General features: G+C 45.2%; 1 long non-coding RNA gene across 1 annotated transcript in view; it reads right to left on the bottom strand.

Moving 5' to 3' along the window:
- LOC309651832 overlaps positions 1–13,728 on the bottom strand; it is a 437,596-nt gene that overhangs the window by 114,393 nt on the left and 309,475 nt on the right. The window lies entirely within an intron of this gene.

The following is a 13,728-nucleotide window of genomic DNA, read 5'->3' on the forward strand; positions in this document are numbered from 1 at the left end:
GCAAGGTGGGGGGCTGCGACCCCCTCCAGCCCGCTGGTGCGCATTGGGGTCAGACTGTGGCTTCCAGCCCTTGGCTCCCCCCACCACCTGTTGCATCTCATCACTTTCCCAAGTCCCCGGACCTCTGAAATTTGCCCACCCTCACTACACACCTTCCAGTCCTTCAGAGCACAGCCTTTCGCATCCAAAGGAAGCTGAGTAACTTAAAACCTTCCTTGGCACAGGGGAAAAAAAGAGACTTGGGAGTCTCCCCAGGAAGCTCTGATCTGAGTTACCACACAGGCCATTTCCCCAGGTATTTAGGGGTGGGGGAGGACCCACCAACAGAGGACCAGCCCAAGGCATTCAGGGTAGGACTTCCTCTGATCCCAAAGGAAACATTGACACAACGTGGCTCACAGTTCAGTCCAGGGGCCTGGGTGTGACAGGGACCACCTGGGGTGGAGGGACCTTGGAAAGCCTCTTTCCAAGATTGGCTGCCTATATCTTTCTGGCTCCTGGTGATGCCAGAAGTGAGAAGGCACGAGGGGTGGAGGTGGGGTGCAGGGGTCAGTGACCCCATTCAGGGGCTCAAGCATCTCAAGTCTCAAGCATCCTCGGACTTCATCTTTCTTGCCTAGACCCTCATGATTCACTTCAGAGGGGAAGGGATTGCAGAGATTTGCCTGTCAAGCTGACGCCAAACACCAGCACCATCCTCACCTGTTGCTCTAGAGCGGGCTGTGGGCATCCCAGCGCCCAGGACGGCTCCTTGGAGAGGCTTTGCTGCACCACGCTAACCTAATACACCCTCTCCATCACCCCACCCCCATCTCATCACTCTGCTTTGTCATCTTCTCAACACTGCTCACTAACTGATGATTTTCTTGGGCATTTATTTGTGAGCTCGTTTATGGAGCAAGCTCAGTAACAAAAAAGAAAACCAAACCAAAGCAAACAACGTGTCTGTCTGGATTTTTCACCATATCCCTGAAACTTAAGACGAGTTTTGGGCACACAGTGGGCACTCAACAAATATTTGTTACCGGCCTGCGTGCAGCTGTGTGTGTCTAAGTGCCACTGAGTTCACTGGGATGTGGCTCCGTTCAGGCTGTGCAAGAGAGAAGAAAAGACTGCAGGACACATTCAGGACTCCTGTGTATATGCTTCCCAGCTGTGTGGCAGGGCCAGCCTCATGGTCATGTGGCCTGTTCAGCTCGACACGGCCCTGCACACAGAGGTGCCCCATGCTTTGTTTAATGCTTTGCTGTTACTTTCTTGAAATTCTTAATCATTTCTGAACAAGTGGCCCTGAATTTTTATTTTTCCCTGGGCCCTGCGAGTTAGGAGCCACTCCTGCCCTAGGTAAACATGCTACAGAGCAGGGAAGAGGCAAATGCAGAGCGTTCCTGAGCCTACTAGAAAGAGAAATCTGCCTTTTTGCCCAGCACCAGACTGCTGCAGAGAGAGGCGATTCTGCACTTACTGTAGCCAGCCTTGGACTCGAACTGTCTTAGATGCATGTCTTTTTCTCTACTGACACTGGAGCTCCAGGAGATGGAGGTTTGTCTGATTTACCTGTATTCCCCTGGGTTGAGTGCAGTGCCCAATGACTGGCAAATTATATTTGCTGAATGAGTGACTGAATCCAGGCACCAAAAGAGGCAGACGGTTACAGCTTCCTCATCAGATGACCCACCCAGGGCAGCTTTCTCTTAAGGGTTGAGATTAATCACACTTTGCCATCTTCCTTATAAACCTCATCCACTGGATGACTGCAAGGACCTTTGGAAACTCTGGAGCCTTCCAAGAGGCAAGGCCTTTTTACTGTGTTGTGGTTCTCTGAGTATTTCCCAAGTGCTTGTCTATGCCAGGCCCTGGACTTGGTGATGGCTGAATATATAGCAAGGCCTCGAACGCAGTCTTGGCTCTCACATGTGTTTCAAGACAGGAGAGGGGATTTCTCTCAGAAATTACTAGCGCAAGTTCGCAAGTCATGATTGTCCTGGAGTTTCCAGGAAGATGGGCCTCCATCTGACTGGGCAGTCCTGGAAGCTGCGTGTAGGTAGGAGGATCCTGCCCTTCACGTGGACTTGAACCTTGCAGCCATACATGGGTCTTACAGGCAGGGGTTCAGAGATGGGCATTCCAAGCAGAGATCCAGCCAAGGTGTTGAAATCAGAAATGCGTGGTGCTTGCTAGAGAATAAGGAGGAGTTTGTGGGAGAGAAAGCTGGAGTGGGAGGCTGAATAGGCTAATGCTGGGCCTTGAATTCCAAGCCAAGAACTTGCACTTGACCTTGTAGGCAAAGGGGGAGGTACAGAAGAGTTTTGAACAGGGACACTGCATGTCAGAACTGTTCTTCAGGAAGATCCCAGCAATCCCACAACTGGGCATATACCCAGAGAAAACCATAATTCAAAAAGAGTCATGTACCACAGTGTTCATTGCAGCACTATTTACAATAACCAGGACATGGAAGCAACCTAAGTGTCCATCGACAGATGAATGGATAAAGAAGATGTGGCACATATATACAATGGAATGTTACTCAGCCATAAAAAGAAACGAAATTGAGTTATTTGTAGTGAGGTGGATGGACCTAGAGACTGTCATACAGAGTGAAGTAAGTCAGAAAGAGAAAAACAAATACCGTATGCTAACACATATATACGGAATCTAAAGAAAAAAAAAGGTCATGAAGAACCTAGGGGCAAGACAGGAATAAAGACGCAGACCTACTAGAGAATGGACTTGAGGATATGGGGAGGGGTAAGGGTAAGCTGGGACAAAGTGAGAGAGTGGCATGGACATATATACACTACCAAATGTAAAATAGATAGCTAGTGGGAAGCAGCCAAATAGCACAGGGAGATCAGCTCGGTGCTTCGTGACCACCTAGAGGGGTGGGATAGGGAGGGTGGGAGGGAGACGCAAGAGGGAGGAGATATGGGGATATATGTATATGTATAGCTGATTCACTTTGTTATAAAGCAGAAACTAACACACCATTGTAAAGCAATTATACTCCAATAAAGATGTTAAAAAAAAAAAAAGAAGATCCCTCTGGTGCAGGCAGGCAATAGTGTTTGCAGGAAGAATAGACTGAAACCCCTTTTCTCTTAGAAAAAGGAGTTATAAGGATCTGAATGAGATCAGAGCCACATGGATGGTTAGAAGGGAGGGAGCACTGTGGGGGAGGTTTAATTGACACAATTGATGGCTCATTAGATGGAGTAGGGGAGGAGGCAAAGGAAGGAGTGTTGCTGGAGAAGACATAGGATCATCCCCAGGTGACCAGGGTGGTGAACCGAAATAGAGAATGCAGGAGGGGGAAGAGTTTTAGTCATGGTAGTGAGAACAGACTCTGGCATTTTGCATTTCACTTTCTAATATTCCAAGAACATTAACATTTACTGTCTAGATATGTGTGTGTGTGTGTGCGCATGCATGTGGACACCCACGTGCGCGCGCCCACTTAATCCTAGGCTGTTTGTACGCCAAATATGTCTCTCCTCAATTTGATATAAAAGCTGGATATAAACAAAAAAGCTAATATAGTAGCTGTATTGTCATCACTAAACCAAACTACCCATTGATCAGAATAGCTGTGAGCAACCCCTTTGTCAGTTGTGAATAATCACATTTAATAACCAACATCCAATCACATATGCCCTGCTATAAACGTGGTTTAGCGGTAAAACCAGAGCTCCTGGTCATAAAGTCTTTGTATTTCTGCCCTAGGTTGGCCCAAACTGTACCACTTGCACAATGTGCTTTTCCTGTTAGGCCAAGTGAAAAATACAAGCCCCGAGAAGCTGTGCAAGACTTAGCTTGTTAAGTATCTGGGCTTGCAGCAAGATCAAGATACCTGGGACATTGGGGGAGGCAAGCTGGAGAAAGAACTGTTATAGGAAAAAATGGGGCATGAGAGGAGGGTCATATCCCAGGTACTGAGAGAGTCCTTGGGATGGGCCGCCAAGTGAGGGTCCTTGGCTTCGAGCAGGAAAGAATTCAAGAGTGAGCCATAGTAAAGTGAAAGCAGGTTTATTTAGAGAGATACACACCTCCATAGACAGAGTGTGGGCTGTCTCAGAAGGCAAGAGGCGGCCCCAGGGCATGGCATCATCTCTTTGGAAAGTGAGAGAGCCCTGAGGTATAGGGGTAGTTAGCTTTTATGGGCTGGGTAATATCATAGGGTAACAAGTGGGAGGATTATTCTGTCTTGGAGAAGGGGTGAGGATTTCCAGGAGTTGGGGCACCATTCACTTTTTGGACTTTTTGGTCAGCCTCAGAACTGTCATGGTGCCTGTGGGTGTGTCATTTAGCATACTAATGTATTGCAATGAGCATATAATGAGTCTCAAGGTCCACCAGCAGTGGACTCTTCCGCCATCTTGAGCCCAGTAGGTTCTAACTGGTTTTTGTCATATCCTGTTCTTCTTAATGTTTGTCTCATTCTTTTAATGATTGTGCCCTGCCCTCTTCCTTCCTGTCTCAGAACTACCTACAGGGCTGAGCTGGGAGCTGAAGTGGTTGAAGTGGGCAAGCAGGGGACAGCCCGACTTCAGAGCAGATAGATGAACAGTGGAGACAGAGACAGCACAGGGCAGTGATTAGGCCTCTGTACTCCACTACAGGCAAGGCTGGGTTTGAATTTCAGACCCTCCACTACGTACTAGCTAAATGCCCATGAGCAAGTTACTTAAAGCCCCCCGAGTCCCATATTTCTCATGTGTAAAGTGGGAGTTATAATGCTTTCCAGTTTACATGGAATTAGTGATGATTCAATGGCATAGACCATGGAAAGCATTTAGCACAGGTTCCAGCACATGCAACAAAACTTATGTGCCATTCTTACCATTCCTATTATTAGTTAATAATGGATAAATAGCAGTGTAGGCACAACTGGTGTCCCTGAGGTCTTGAAAATCTAGGAAGTATACCTAGGAAGTATACCTAGGAAGTATCTGACCAAGGAGCAAGAGCCCAGCCCCAGATATACACTGCAGAGCAAGGCCCCTGTCCCAAGAAGGTAGAAATGGAGTGGACAAAACAGGACTCTAGACCTCAGGGAATTGGACCACTCAATGAGCACCCCAGGCTGGTGGTGCTCAGGTCCAGCCTACATGGGAGAGGAGAGGCATGGCTGAGGATGGAGACTGAGAGTCACCAGCACATGGATGCTATTCAAAGCCATGGGCCTGGATGCAGTCATCCAAGGAGAAAGCAGAGGGCTTAAGCCTGAGTCCTGAGAGGGCTGTCACAGCAGCCAACAGAAAAGAGGGACATTTCTACTAGGATGGCAGGTTCAACAACATTCCAGTAAGACAAGAATTGCATGGTGTCCATTGGGTTTATCAACAGGGAGCCTGGCATGAGCTATTGCAGTGGAGCAGTGGACGACTCAAATAAGTCTGGCTGGAAAGCAGGGAGAGCTGTTGTTGCTGTCTCCCAGACCAAATGTGGGGAGGGAGACTTAGTGCAGGGATCATGTCTGCTTCTTCTCTGAGTTCCTTGGGCCTGGACCAAGGCCTTGGAGAGGAAGAGAAAGAGATTCAAGGAAGGAACTAACAATGATGGCAAATGGTATTGGGCAGCAGTTGAGAATGACGAAGTCTGGAAAGTGTCTTCTGTGAGGAGTGAATGTATGAGGTGAAGATGTGAGGTCAGAAAACATAGACAGCTTCTCAAGAACTGTACCATGAAGGAGGACAGTGCAACACTTAGAGGGAAGCAAATATTTGAATCATTTTGATTTTTGTGTTTTAAAGATGAATGAGATATAAGCATGTTTATAGGCTGAGAGAAAGAAGCCAGTTGAGGGGAAGGGGGTGAAACTATAGAAGAGGGAGAGGACGAAGTTCTTAAGGAGGTAGTTGGGTATGGTCACATCCTAGTGTGCCAGATTGGTCTGCCAGTGGAGGATGGATACCTCTTCCTTAGAGGAGGAAGGGAGGAAAGGAGAGGAGAGGAAAGATACAGGCTCATTCATTCAACTAACATTTGTTACCTGCATGCTAAGAAAAGAGAAAAACAAATGAAAATTCCTGCCGTTGTGGGCCATACATTCCAGAGGGAGGAGACCAACCATTATATATATAATAGGCAAATTTATAGCATGGCCCAATGGCTTGGAGAAAAATAACAAGCAGAGTGAGGTAAGTAGGACTGGGAGTGCTAGGGAGAGTGGGTTATACTTTTACATAGGATGGTAAGGGAGAGCATCACTGAGAAGGTAGCAATGCAAATGTCTGAAGGAAGAGTATTCTAGTACAAAGGAACAAACAATGAAAATTGCCTAAGGTCAGAGCATACTTGGAGTGTTCCAGGAACAACAGGAAAGCCAGTGTGGCTGGAGTAGAGTGAACAAAGAGGAAATAGTAGGAGGTGAGGTCAGAGAGATAACGAAATGGGGCTGGCAAATCATGGGGCATCCTATAGTCACTGGAAGAATGTTACCTTACTCTGCATGAAAATGGGAGCCATTGGGAAGGTTATGAGAAGAAGAGTGACATGATATGGCTTACTTTTTTTTTTTTTAAGGACCACTGTGTTTAGAATAAAGCGATGATGACAAAGATAAAAACAGGAGGCCATTGCAGTAATCCCAAAAAGAGATAATGGTGGCTTTGAACAGGGTGATGGCAGTGGATAGATAGTGAGAAGTGTTCAGACTCTGGATATATCTTAAAGGTAGAGCCAACAGGATTTCCTGACAGATTATATATGTGGTGTGAAAGGAAGAGAAAAGTCAAGGATGACTAGAGAAGGATGGAATTGTCATCAGCTGAAATAGGGAAGGCTATGGATAGAACAGGGTCTGTCTGTTTGTTGTTGTTTGTTTCTTTTGTTTTGTTGGAGTTTTGTTTTAGCTCATTTTGTTTCATTTTTGGTAGATAGGTCAGAAGTTTAGGTTTGGACATGTTGAATAGAGATGTCTATTTGATTTCCTAGTATAAATGCATTTATGAGCCTGGCGTTTGTGGTAGAAAAAAAGTGTGGCCTAGAGAAATAAAATTGGGAATCATCAGCATAGCGATGGCATTTAAAGCCATGGGACTGGATGAGATGACCATGGGAATAAGTGTAGCTAGAGAAAAGAAGTGAACCAAGGACTGAGCTCCAAGGTACTCTGACATTAAGAGACTGGGGAGAAGAGAAGGAGCCAGCAAAAAAGACTGAGAAATGTGACCAGTGAGGTGGGAGGACAATCAAGAGAGTGAAGGAGGGAGGAATTCAAATTTCAACTGCTGCTGGCAGGTCAAGTGGGATAAGACTAAGAATTGAGCATTGCAGTAAGCAGCATATAAGTCATTAGTGACCTTGATAAAAGAAGTTTCTATGGTGTGTGTGTGTTTTGGGAAGGAGTGGGAAAGAGAAACCAAGATTGATTGAAATGGGTTCAAAAAAGACAAGGAACTGGAGATAAGGAGCATAGACAACACCTTGGGGAGTTTTGTTTGTAGAAAATGGGGCGGTTATTAGACAAGGAAGGAGGATCAAGAGTAGGTTATGTGGGAGAAGTGACAGCATGTGTATATGCTGAAGGGAATGCCCAAGTAAGAGTAAAACTTTATGCTTTGGGGGAGTAAGGGTGAGGATTGCTGTGATGTCACTGAGTAAGCAAGAGGGGATGAGATGTAATGGTTTGGAAGCAACACTGGAGAATGTGACAACCTTACATCAGACCCTGAGGGACATGGAGTACAGGAGAATAAGTGGCTTCGATTGGTCTCCAGAGCTGGTGCCCAATCACTGTGTATTGACCAGGTTAATGACTGAGTGTGTAAATGAGAGGTCTGTAGGGGAAGCCATGTCCTCCAGGTGGAGGAGCTAGAGTTGGATTTGGATAAAGAGGTGGAGGTAGTGTTCACCAAGAGGTGGGAGGTATTGAAGATGTAGAGGGGGTACCAGGGTGGTCAGGGGTTCAATGGAAGCTGCAGAAGCACAGAACAGTGCAGGGATGGGTGCGCTAGAGAGCACGGTGGAGGACTGGGGTGTGGAGTATGGTGGGTCTTGTTGGAGTTTCAGAGAGATGATTACCCACACTCCTATCCCCTCCCTCCAAATTCAGAGTAATTTAAAAATAAGATACAGGGGTCAGACAGATACAGGACAGATACTTCCCCACATTCACTAATAAAGGGGACAGAGGCTCCAAATTGGCTTCCAGAAATGCCACCCCATCCCTCACCCTTGCCTCAAATTAAACTTAGCTACTTTTCCCGAGGACAGGCAGCTGCAAAAGGCAGATGACCCTCCTGTGTACCTCAGAATTGCGGTACAGAAGAACCAGGGAACTGGGATTGCTGTGTTTCCTTTGTTCTGTCTTCCCAATCAGGTAAGCCACTGCTTCTCTGGGAGAAGTGAGAGAAGGAACAGAAATGTTTCTCTCATAGGGCAAGCAACAGATGTTTCCTATTATATGGGCAAAATGGAGACACTAAATAGAGGAGGAATCATTCCACTTACAATCTCCAGGTTTTATTCCTTTTAACCCCTTAAGCTTAGTGATTAAGTCTGAGATTAACCAGAGGTAGAGCTGTGACACACGTTTATAGCAGGGTTTGGAGGGGAATGGCCAGTATATCAAAAAGCCCCTGGTTACGGAGAGTCCTGTTCTCCCCTTCATGAGACCCTTCCTCCATTACCACCCCTTGCCCCCTTTGTGTATCCTTCTTTGCATAGAGAAGAGGTAACACTTCCAGCGTCTCCTCTCCTTTCCCAAAATGCTGTTCTGGGTGCTAGGGATACAGTGACAAGCCAGACAAGTCCCTGCCTTCATGAAGCTTACATTGTTATGCAAGGAAACACGCAATACACAGACAAGGAAACAAATCTGATAATTTCCAGTATGAAATGGCATGAAGCAGTTAAAATTGGTAATATAGCCAAGAATGACTATAGGATCAAAACAGTGGAGTGTCAATCTGGCAAGGGTGCAGGGAATGTCCTGGGCTTTCTGGGCAGCTTGGAAAATCAGGGCAATCAGCTCCGAAACCATTTTTGCCATTTCTAATTCCAATGCGGAATAAAGGGAGCAGGAGGAAGGTAAAATGACAAGGCTATTAATATATGAGAGGCTGCCAAGCCATTATCATTTATTTCAAGTGGTGGTAAAAGCAGATGACTCATCTTTCAGAGCTGCAGGACTTTGCAACAAACAGTCTCAACGGTTTACTGGCTTGCCTATTTTCCCAAGCCTGATGTTCAGGGGACAGGGCTTCTGAGCATGAATAACCCTGAGGAGCTGTATTTCTTCACCCCAGCTCTCAGTAAAGACTTTCTCAACTGTCAAAGGTCCCAAGGAAACAAACAAATGCTTCAGCAACGATTGGGAGTAGGGTGGTTTCCTGGTGGGGATGGAGCTAGGCACTTAGATGAAAGAGTCTGTGGTTCCCTTGCCCTTCCTCAGCAGACACACTTCCTTGCCTTTTTGTAGGTTAGGGAGTCTCTTGTTGGAATTCCCAGGAGGAGCACATTTTCCCTGGTGCTCTGGACAAATGTAGCTTATCTAATGAAAGGCATTTCTCCTCCCAAACCTGTGGAAAACCGATAACAATTTCATAATGCCTGCTGGGCCCGGCTGCCAATCATTTGTAACAGTTGGGATTGTTGGGCCTGGTCAAGTGCTCTGGAAGCCTCCTTGGATGGAAGCTCCACCATTGAATCTACAACGCAAAGCAACCTGTTCTACAAAAGATTTGTTCCAACAGATCGAGAGGTGAATTCACCAAGGAAGTATGTACTTTCAATGTAAAAAGGCCTTTGTAAAGAGCAGGTGTTCTCTCTTTTCTGATGCATCACCTATAGCATCATTGGTTGGGCCTCGGTTCTAAAATTATTAGGGCTAGTGCTCTTCTATATAATAGAAAGGGCTCTGAGGTGGGCTAGATAAATTTGAGACTTCCTATTTCTATGGGCAATTTTAACAGGAAAAAATAATATGTTTTTATCTCTAAGAGTCTAGCATGATGGGCTATAAGAGGAATCCAGATTTGGAAGGAACTATAAATGATTTGATGAAACTGGTCCTAACTTCCTCTTGAAATAGGAATATCTGTTATAGTCTCCCTCACAAGTGGGGCATTCAACTTTAGGGACCCAGGGATGGGGAGCCCAGTACTCACAGGGCAGCCTGTGTCACTTTTAGACTAGTTCTATAGCAAAGAAGTCCTTTGATATGATAAGTAAAGAATTTCCTGAAAGAATGTAGAAGGGCCAATCAGTCTCTCCTTTCTTTTCAACCCTAAGTTGTCCAGGACAGAACATGTAAACTTGAAATTAGAGAGCCTGTCCCTACTACTGTTTTGCCCTGCCCACATAGGCAGGCATGGTTTGATCTCCCCCTCTATAAGTATCCACTCTGTGGCATTCAGTAATCATTTTCACACATGCTAAAACTAAGTAGGTGACACATTATCCTAACACTTATGATACTATTTGGACCAAAGATTAGCCAATAGTTTACAGACATCACACTCATCTGAATGTCCCAGAGTCAACACTAAGGCTTCTGTCAATTTTTCATAGGCAAGCCCTTAGGACTTTACTCAGAGCCTGTTTACACTTAGTGTACATACAGTTCCAAATACTTTAGCTGCAAGTAATGAAAATCTTTACTTAGATTGACTCAGACAACAAAAACATTTATAAAAGGAAGTCCAGAGGTATGTGAGCTACTGGATTGCTTAATTCAGTAGCTCAACAATGTCATCGAGGACCATCTCAAAGACAACACAATGCTGTCTATGTTTGCTCTTCCCTTTCGTGGAAGAACTTCAACTAGAACAAGAGCTGGGCCTAAAGTCAACTGACAATTAACCCAGAGTTCTGTCCACTCCCCATGCTCTCTTAGGACTGTAGATATTCCAATAGCCTTCTGTGTGAGGCTATGCTGGGAAAAAACAATGGAAGTTGAAGAAAGCTATCTCAGGGGAGCACTTGATGTCTAATTGACTATAAAGTCCCACAATTCTAGGAAGGATCTAATTCCATGATAAGGTTGAGGGTATATCAGAATGGAAAAGGGTCAAGAAGGTTTGAGAGGACATGATATGTTTAGGATGCTTCTATTAGGAGTGGTGAGAACATTGGATACTTAGAGGGATAGTGTAGGAAGTGAAGTTGGCATGTTATCTCTAGGGCCATGGTGCTAAGACTGGGTTTTCTCTATTAGGGGCCATTGAATGATTTAAGCAGAGGAGTTTGACATGGTCAGATTTATGTTTTTGAAAGACCTGTATGGCCGTGCTGGCAAACACGGATTTGGGGAGGTGATGGATGAGACCAGAGGTAGCTGTATCCCTTAAGATGCTGTTGCAATATTACAGGACAGAAATACTGAGAATATGACCTAGGTCAGGGCAGAGGAGATGTAGAGAAAGGGCTGAAAGTCCTTCAGGTATTAGTCTTAGCCTGGTAGTTGGTGATAGATTGGATGTGGGTTGTGAGGAAGGGTTCAGCCTATGAGGACCTTCAAGTTTCAGGCGTCGCCCCCTAGTGCCTCTAGTTTGGGATATGTTGACTCTGAGGTGTCTGTGGGAAATTTCCAGGAGGCAGTTGAATATATCAGGCTGGAGTTTAGGATAGAAGTCTAGGTTAGAGATTGACTTATTAATATTATGAGTGATATTATATAGCTCTGTGCTTTACAAGCATCTTCATCATCATGATTTTATTTTATCATTAACCCAATTCTATGAGGTAGACATTATTTTTTCTACTTCCCAGCTGAGGCAACTGAGTCCCACAGAAATTAAATGACTTGCCTAAGATCACACAGTCAGGAACTAATAGAGCTGGGGCTAGAATGAAGGTCCCCTAATGCCAAATGCTACATGTTTCCCACTGTTCTTCAAAATGGCAAAGTCAGCTACAAAGAGATGGTGGGAGAAGCCATGAGAATTGCTGAGGTCCCTCATAAAGCTTATGGAGAGCAAGAAGAGTGTTTGGCAGATGAAATTCTGGAGTTTTCATGGAAGTAGACATGAACTGACTGCAGCTGGGCCTGCAGAATTCTGATCAATGGGATGTTATGATTCCACTTGCCTTTAGACCTTGCTCTTAGTCCTGAGTATGCTGCAACTTTGCCTTTCCCAGGTTTCGTCCCATACCTACTCTAGCCCCCTCCTCCCTGTGCTTCTACTGAAGTCACTCAGTTTGTATTTTGTATCTTGGCTCTGTTAACTGTGCCTTGAGGTTCTGAACCTTGGCTGCATCCCTAGATTGTTGACTCACAGCACCCACCCCAGGCCTCCCTGTTTGGGTCTTGGACTCTGTCCATGCTTTCAGGCTGGCTGGGCTTCAGGTTCTGGGTGCCAAAGCCCAGGGAACATTACAGGGGAGGAATGAATTCAGACATGCTTCTTCATTCCCTCTCAGGCCTACTGTCTTGCCCAGTAGGTCACAAAGGAATGGTTGCGATTTGCTCGATTGGCAAACAAACCCCAGTGAAGGTTCACATGGTGTATTAGACAGAAACGAGGGCTTTGTAAACTAGAAGGCAATTCTGCAGGTGGTCCTTGTGAGGAGGCAGTGAGGAAAACCCAAAAAGCAAGAGTCAACTTGGGGGTGAGTTAGAGGAGGGAGGGTGCTAAGGAAGACAATGGAAGCTCTGGTTCCTGTCTTCAGTGAAACTGTAGGCAATTTATTCCCATCCTCAGATCAGGAGAAAGCAAGCAGCAGAACTGTGCTAAGAACAATCATATTTCTTATATCACATTTTCCAGCCTGGGTAGTAGGAATCTGCATGAAGGTGTCTAAAGGAAGTTCACCACTTTAAGCATCAAGGTTCTTGAAAAGGATTATTTTAAGCTATGTATTAGGAGGTAAAAAACACATCTTCTAAGTATGGCACTTTTTTCTATCTTAGCAAAACGAAGCACACCAGACATAAGTAACCTCTTCCTAATGACTCCAATCTGTCAACTACCACTTCTCATGATTGTCAGTGAGCCTGCTTCTTGCATGAAATCACTTTTCTTTGCTATTTATCATTTGCTTTGATGTTGGAACTTAGATACATACATTTCATAGAACTTTATGTAAACTAAAGTTTCTGGGCTCTGACTGAAATCCCGAACCCCCAATCCCAATAAAAGTGTGGAGCTTGGGCTTCATGATCATGATTTCATTTGCTCTGAGGCTTTCCTTTTCCCCTCTCCTTAGTTGTATTCTCATTAACCACGGCTTATTCATTCTTTTAGCAAATATTTTCTGAGCACCTACCGTATGTCAGAGATTCTTTTAGAGGCTGGGGGTACAGAAGTAAGCGAAGCAGAAAAAGTCCCTGGCCTCATGAAGCTTGCATTTCATGGGAGGAGACACTTTAAAAAATAAGTGCAAGATATGTTAGAAGATGGAAAATGCTATGCAGTTCAGAGATCTTTGGGTTTAAATGCAAAAATACATTTCAACCTAGATTCTGTGTGTGGTCGTGTGTGTGTGGTGTGTGTGTGTGTATGTGTGCAATATTAAATAGATGGTCAGTGAAGGCCTCATTGAGAAGTTAACATTTGATAAAGACCCAGAAGAGATGAGGAATGAGCCGTGTTGTACACATGTGGGAAAACAGCATGCCAGACAGAGGGAAGCGTGAGTACAGAGTCCCTAAATTCTAGGAAAAGAAAGCAAGGAGGACAAGTGTGGCAAAAGTGGACTGAGAGAGGTCGAGGGTATTAAGAGTTGAACTCAGAGAGGTTGAAGTAGGGAAGGGAAAGGAGATCATTAGAGACTTGAGGTCTT

The sequence above is a fragment of the Balaenoptera physalus genome, assembly GCF_965194825.1.
Source record: "Balaenoptera physalus genome assembly, chromosome: X".
Classification (NCBI taxonomy): domain Eukaryota; kingdom Metazoa; phylum Chordata; class Mammalia; order Artiodactyla; family Balaenopteridae; genus Balaenoptera; species Balaenoptera physalus.